Consider the following 5,897-nt stretch of genomic DNA (forward strand, 5'->3'; position numbering starts at 1 on the left):
GGCTGGAGGGCGGAGGTGTGCGCTGCAGGGAGGCGGGCGAAGCAGCGAGGCCGGAGCCGCGTGGTAAAGGCCCAGGAGCGTGGGCTCGGGGCTCTGGGGTGCTAAGCTCCTTGGGGTCACTGGGCTGGGGCTGGGGAGGTGGGCAGTGAGGCCGAGAAGGCAGCGGGCAGTGCTCTGCAAAGGTGTGGCCCAGTGCCCCAGGCGGGCAGCAGGCAGGTAGGAGCTCGGGCCAGGGCTGAGCAGGCCAGGGGACCCCCCCCTTTACCCCACCTCTGCCAACTGGCTGTGAGGGCCTGCGACCTGGCTGCCACCAGGGAGAGCAGAGAGGTCGAGGCTTTCTGGTTCCTTCCCCGCTCTGGGCTTTTGGAGGGGCCCCCGGGGTGGAGGCTGCGGGTGCTGCCACCAGGCCGCTCGTGGGGGGCAGGGAGGGCTCTCCTCCTAGCCCCAAGCCCATGCCTCTGGGGCAGCCCCTCTCCAGCGACCGAGCGGGGCCTGGGCCAGGTGGGGACGTGGGGCTGTGGTCACGGGCAGGGGCCTAGTCACTGTCCCCGGGAGGGCCGGGGCCCTGCCTGACGCCCGAAGGGGGCCCAGAGTTCGCAGCCAGGCGCCGCCTCCCCGGTGGGCCCCGATGGGCTCCACCCTCAGACTGCGCGGGCCCTGCTTCAGAGCCCCAAAGTGGCGAAGGCGGGGCTGGCGCGACGGGAGGACAGAGGGGAACGGAGGCCCCAGGGAGAGCTGCGAGGGGCGAGAGGGGGCGGGAAGGGGCGAGAGGGGGCGGGACCGGGAGGTGGCCCGGAGGGAGGGCAGGCCCCGCCCCGGCCCCCGCCCAGCCCAGCCCCCAGCCCGGAACCGCAGCCGCGCGGCGCCACCTGCCGACGCTGGGTGGGATTACACCGGGCCTGGCTTCGACCCCCGGGCTGAGATCAGGGGCGAGACCCGTTCCCCAGGATTGATCAGGCTCCGCGGCACAGGGGTGCTGTGGAGGGCGGCAGAGAAGCCCTCACATCTGCTCTGCTCGCCCCTCCCTTGAGCCTGGCACCCTGTCTGAGCCGGGGGTATCTCGAAGCCACGTAAGTCAAGTCCCCTCCCCAGGCCTTGCGCCGATGGCTGCCAAACACGTGTGGACCAGTGGTAGGGGGCGCGCTGCGTGAGCGCGGGGGAACAGGGCTGAGACCCGAGGACACAGGGGGTACCCTGACCTGAGCAAGACGAGGCCCAGGACCTGGGACCTTTCTCCCAGCCTGGGGGCGCCGAGGGGCTGTTCCTGCAGGCTGCAAGTGGGGTGGGAGAGAGCAATAAAGGGGAGGAGGGGGGCAGGGTCAGCCTGGGGCCCGGCCCCACCCCTTGGCCTGAGAGAACAGCGGGGAGACAGAAGCTTCCAGAAGCCAGGGGCGAGCGTGGGCTGGCTGGACAGACCTGGGGTCACCCTCCTCCTGTCCCTGCAAGGTAGCCCCAAGGGTCTCAGGGGGCAGTGGGCAGGTGTGCCTCGAGGAGCTCGAGCAGCAGGGCAGCCGTGGGGCTGGGAGTGGAGCCACCGACCAGACTAGGGTGCTACAGAGGGGCTGGGGGGCCGGAGCCAGAAGGGTGCTGGAAGGGGTACGAGCCACTGGCTGGAAATCCAGAGGGGACAAGAGGTGGAGGGACCTGTCCTCCCCTGGAGGAGAGCATGGTGGATGTGTCCCACTGCCTCCCCAGAGGGGCGCACAGGAGGGCTTCGGCTGAGGGAGGCGGGTTTGAGCTGAGCGGTCGGGACAGCCGTTAGGTGGGGAGAGGGGACATGTCCCCCAGGCGGCCCTGAGCGGGAGCCCGCAAAGAGCCATGGGCTGGGGTCCGCCTGGGTGCCTATGAGTCACCCTTGCTCCTTCCCGTGCACCTCCGCCTGTGGCAAAAACGTCTGTGTCGGCCCCTGCGAGGGACCCCTGGGGTCTTAGGGCACGGCCCCCAGCGCCTCAGCCTTTGGCCCGGCTCGCGCCCCCACAAGGACATCCAGATCTGGGGGCTGGTGGAAGCCCTCCCTGGCCCGCGGGGGCTCCTGCCATGGGCCGGGGCGTGGGCTCGCTGTCTGCGAAGCCGCAACGCAAACCGCACGGAGGAAAAGGGCCACACGCGGCGGCGCGGGCAGCAGCGCGCTTTATTCACAGCTCCGCGGCGACTCCTCCCGGGTCAGGCGCGGCCCCGCTCTCACGGCGGCCCCGGGGCGAGGCGGGGGCCGGCGACGGCCCTTCGCTGCGGGCACCCTGGCTGGGCGCGCGGCATTTCTCCGAAGACTCTAGAAAGGGGAGAGCACGGCGTGAAAAGGGGTCGCCGTGCCACCCCAGGCTGGAAGGGTGGAGACCGCGCCAGAAGGGCCTTTCCGGGCGCCCACCCGGACCCCGCGGGCGCGCGGACGTGCCCTGCCCGGCGCCCCGCCCTGCCCTCCGCGCACGTACCTGGCCGGTTCCGCCGAGGTCCAGGAGTGGGGACCTGGGAGCGGCGCGGGCTCCGGGGCGCGCGCACCAGGGACCCCGTTGAGGCGCGGGCGCTCCTGCGTGGCGCCTCCGGCAGCTCCTGAACTCCCGAGGGCAGCAGGAGGGCATCCCGGTCCGCGGGCCCCAGGGAGAAGGTGGCCCCGGCGGAGGGCCCCCGGGGGAGCTCGCCCGGCCCGCGGACCTCCGGGACGAGGGTGCCTCCCGCGCGGCGCCGCAGGGAGGGCGAGCGGCGCAGCCCCGCGAGCAGCCCCGCGGCGCGGCCCACGGTCGGGTAGCGGGGACCCGCCACCTGCTTGTACCAGCCGCCAGCGGGCAGCGGCAGCAGCAGCAGCAGCAGCCACGCGGGCAGCGGCCCGCCCCGAGGGGGCCCCCGCCGCGGGCCCCGCACCCCCGCGGCCCGCGCCAGGGCGCTCACGTCCACGGCCGCCCGCCGGGGCGGCCCTGAAGGCGGCTGGGCTGGGGCTGGGCGCCGGCAGTGGGGCGTCGGGAGCGGAGCTCGGGGCGCTGCAGGCGGAGGTGGGGGAGTCCCCGCGCTTCGGGCTATAAGCGCCGGTGGCCCCGCCCCGGCCCGCCCCCGCAGAACCCGCTCCGGCTCCCCGAGCCCGGGGTGCGCGGTGGTAGGGGAGAGGGAGGCCGGGCGGGGAGGGGAGGGGAGAAGGGAGGGTTCTGGCTGAGGGGGCCTCTAGCTGGAACCCCTCTTGAGGCTCCGCTGGGGGCGCCCCACTCCTCTCTCTCGGCTGCCTCAAATCCCCCTCCCGGCAAATGCGACCTGCCCCGGGACCTGGAGCGTCAGGGCACAAGAGGGAAGAGCGCCAAGGGCGCAGCCCTGAGCAGGAGCTCGTGCGGAGGGAGTGCGGGAGAGCAGGACGCCCGGTAGCGCCGCCCTGGGTACCCCCTCGAGACCCGCTCCTGCCTCCTGCTGAGTCCTGGCCTTGTCCTTGCCCAGCACACCCCTCAACTCCGTCTTCACACCCCTGCCTGCCCTCCTCTCCCACCCGTGCTCAGCCTCGAGCAGATGCATGCTCGGAAACCGCAAGCCTGGTCACATCAAGCTTGCCGGGACGGGGCTCATGGTTCCCCAAGGTCCCCAGGAGAGCCTCAGCCCCTCCTCATACCCCCAGCCTCCGCTCTGGCCACGGCCCCCCCAAAACAGCTGTCTCCAGGCAGTCTTGAATTTTCTGCCGTACGGGACAAACTGGTGATTTCGCCAGGCGCTGTGCCTCTGTGGCTAGAAAGTTTCCTTTCCCATCTGGCAAACTCCTACTTATCCTTCAGAAGCCCCCTCAAATGGCTCTCTTCTGAAACAGCCCCCCTCCTCCCAGTATCCCTCCCTCTGCCTGTCTGGACAGAGTAACCCCTCCCAGAGGGCAGGACCTGGCCCATTCCTTCCTGAGCCCAGCTCAGGGGGGATCCAGGCCTCAAAGCCATCAGATCTCCCTGCAGCAACCATCTGGCTCTTGGAGCCCCCCTGGGTCCCAGGCACCCAATCGGAATATCTTATTTTGACCATGAGGTGGGACTGGGGTTGATTCCATCCTTGCGAGAGGAAACTGAGGTACAGGGAGAATCGACTAGTCCAAGAGAGCCTGTTGGGTAAGTGGGGGGAGAATAGGAGCCAAAGCAGACCCCCAGGCCCGGGGTCCCTGGGGGAAGGTGGGCACCTCCTTTCTCCCTCTGCCGGTCTCTCCAGCTAAAGGGAAGGGATGGCTCTGGGGTGGGAGGGAGGACACAGCCAGGGCCCGTCCTGTTCCAGGGCGGGGAGCCCCGAGAGAAGGGCCCCGGTTCACCTGCCCAGACGTTGCGCCTGGCACACAGTAGGCGCTCAATAAACGATTGCGGCTACCACCGATGGTTGCTGGCAGGGAGCTTGCTTCCTGGCGGAGGGATGCAGCGCCGCGGGAGGCGCCCGGGGGACCCCGGGGAGCCCGGCCGCGCGCAAAGCCCTGCCGCCCCCGCCCCGCTCCCCCGGGGCCCCTCGGCCTCGAGAGCCGCCTGGAGTGCGCGGTGGGCGGGCGGCGCGGCACGACACGGGCGGGAGCCGGGCTGCGGGGCCTCGGCGCGGGGTCCCCTGGCGCCGCCGCCCCCTCGCCGCAGAGGGGCAGGGCCGGGACGCGCCGGCCTCGGGGGGGACGGGGGAGGGGGCTGCAGTCCGGCCTTGAGGGGCCGGGGCGCCCCCTGCAGGTGGCCGCGGGGAGGAGGGGACTCGAGCCCGGCTCACTCCCGACCCCCGGGGCCCGGGACAAGGGCCAGCTGCCCTCCCCGCGGGGCCCCACGCCCCTCCCAGCCCGCCCTCCGAAGGAGCGAGTCCCCCCACTTCGCCGCCCTTTCAACGAGTGCTTTCTCCCAGTAATGCGCCCGATAAACCAAGCGCTAGGCAAAGCTTCCTATGGGGCAAAAGAAGGCTTCCGGGCCCGCTCCGCGCTCCCCAGGCCTGCTCTCCCGAAAAAGCCCGCTTCCAAGTCTCCCGGCTGTTATTTCTATTATCTACCTCCGTATTTTAAAACCCTAAGCCCAACTGCTTCCTAAAAATATGAATCGATTTATTTTTCATTGTGGTTATGAGGCCGGTTAGTTAGTACAGGATGATGGAGAGGTCGACCCAGGACATGGCTGACAGCCGGCCTGGCCGCCAGCACTTGCTGGGACCTTGAGCTTGACCTTGAGGTCCCAGTTGCTCCCTTTGGCCCCCGATAATCCAAAAAGGCCTCACCACTGGCCCCTACCATAGGTGGGGTAACCAGTAACCGCTGGGGCGCATCCCCTTAGCATTGGCAAGGGAGTGGAATAATTAACAGTTTAAAGGTAATCACATGGGGAAACGGACTTTGGCCCAGTGGTTAGGGCGTCCGTCTGTCTACCACATGGGAGGTCCGCGGTTCAAGTCCCGGGCCTCCTTGACCCGTGTGGAGCTGGCCCATGCGCAGTGCTGATGCGCGCAAGGAGTGCCCTGCCACTCAGGGGTGTCCCCCGCGTAGGGGAGCCCCACGCGCAAGGAGTGCGCCCGTGAGGAGAGCCGCCCAGCAGGAAAGAAAGTGCAGCCTGCCCAGGAATGGCGCCGCCCACACTTCCCGTGCCGCTGACGACAACAGAAGCGGACAAAGAAACAAGACGCAGCAAAAAGACACAGAGAACAGACAACCGGGGGAGGGGGGGGAATTAAATAAATAAAAATAAATCTTAAAAAAAAAAAAGGTAATCACACAAGGCAGAACATTCTCTCTGCCTACAGGAGCCTGCACCAAATCTTTTTTTTTTAATTTATTATATATTTATTTCTCTCCTCCCCACCCCACCCCCCACGTTGTCTGCGCTCTGTGTCCATTTGCTGCATGTTTTTCTGTGTCTGCCTGCATTCTTGTCAGCGGCACCAGGATACCGCGTCTCCTTTGGGTTGCGTCATCTTGCTGCGTCAGCTCTCCGTGTGTACAG

This window comes from Dasypus novemcinctus, chromosome 23 (genome assembly GCF_030445035.2).
Source record: "Dasypus novemcinctus isolate mDasNov1 chromosome 23, mDasNov1.1.hap2, whole genome shotgun sequence".
Lineage (NCBI taxonomy): Eukaryota > Metazoa > Chordata > Mammalia > Cingulata > Dasypodidae > Dasypus > Dasypus novemcinctus.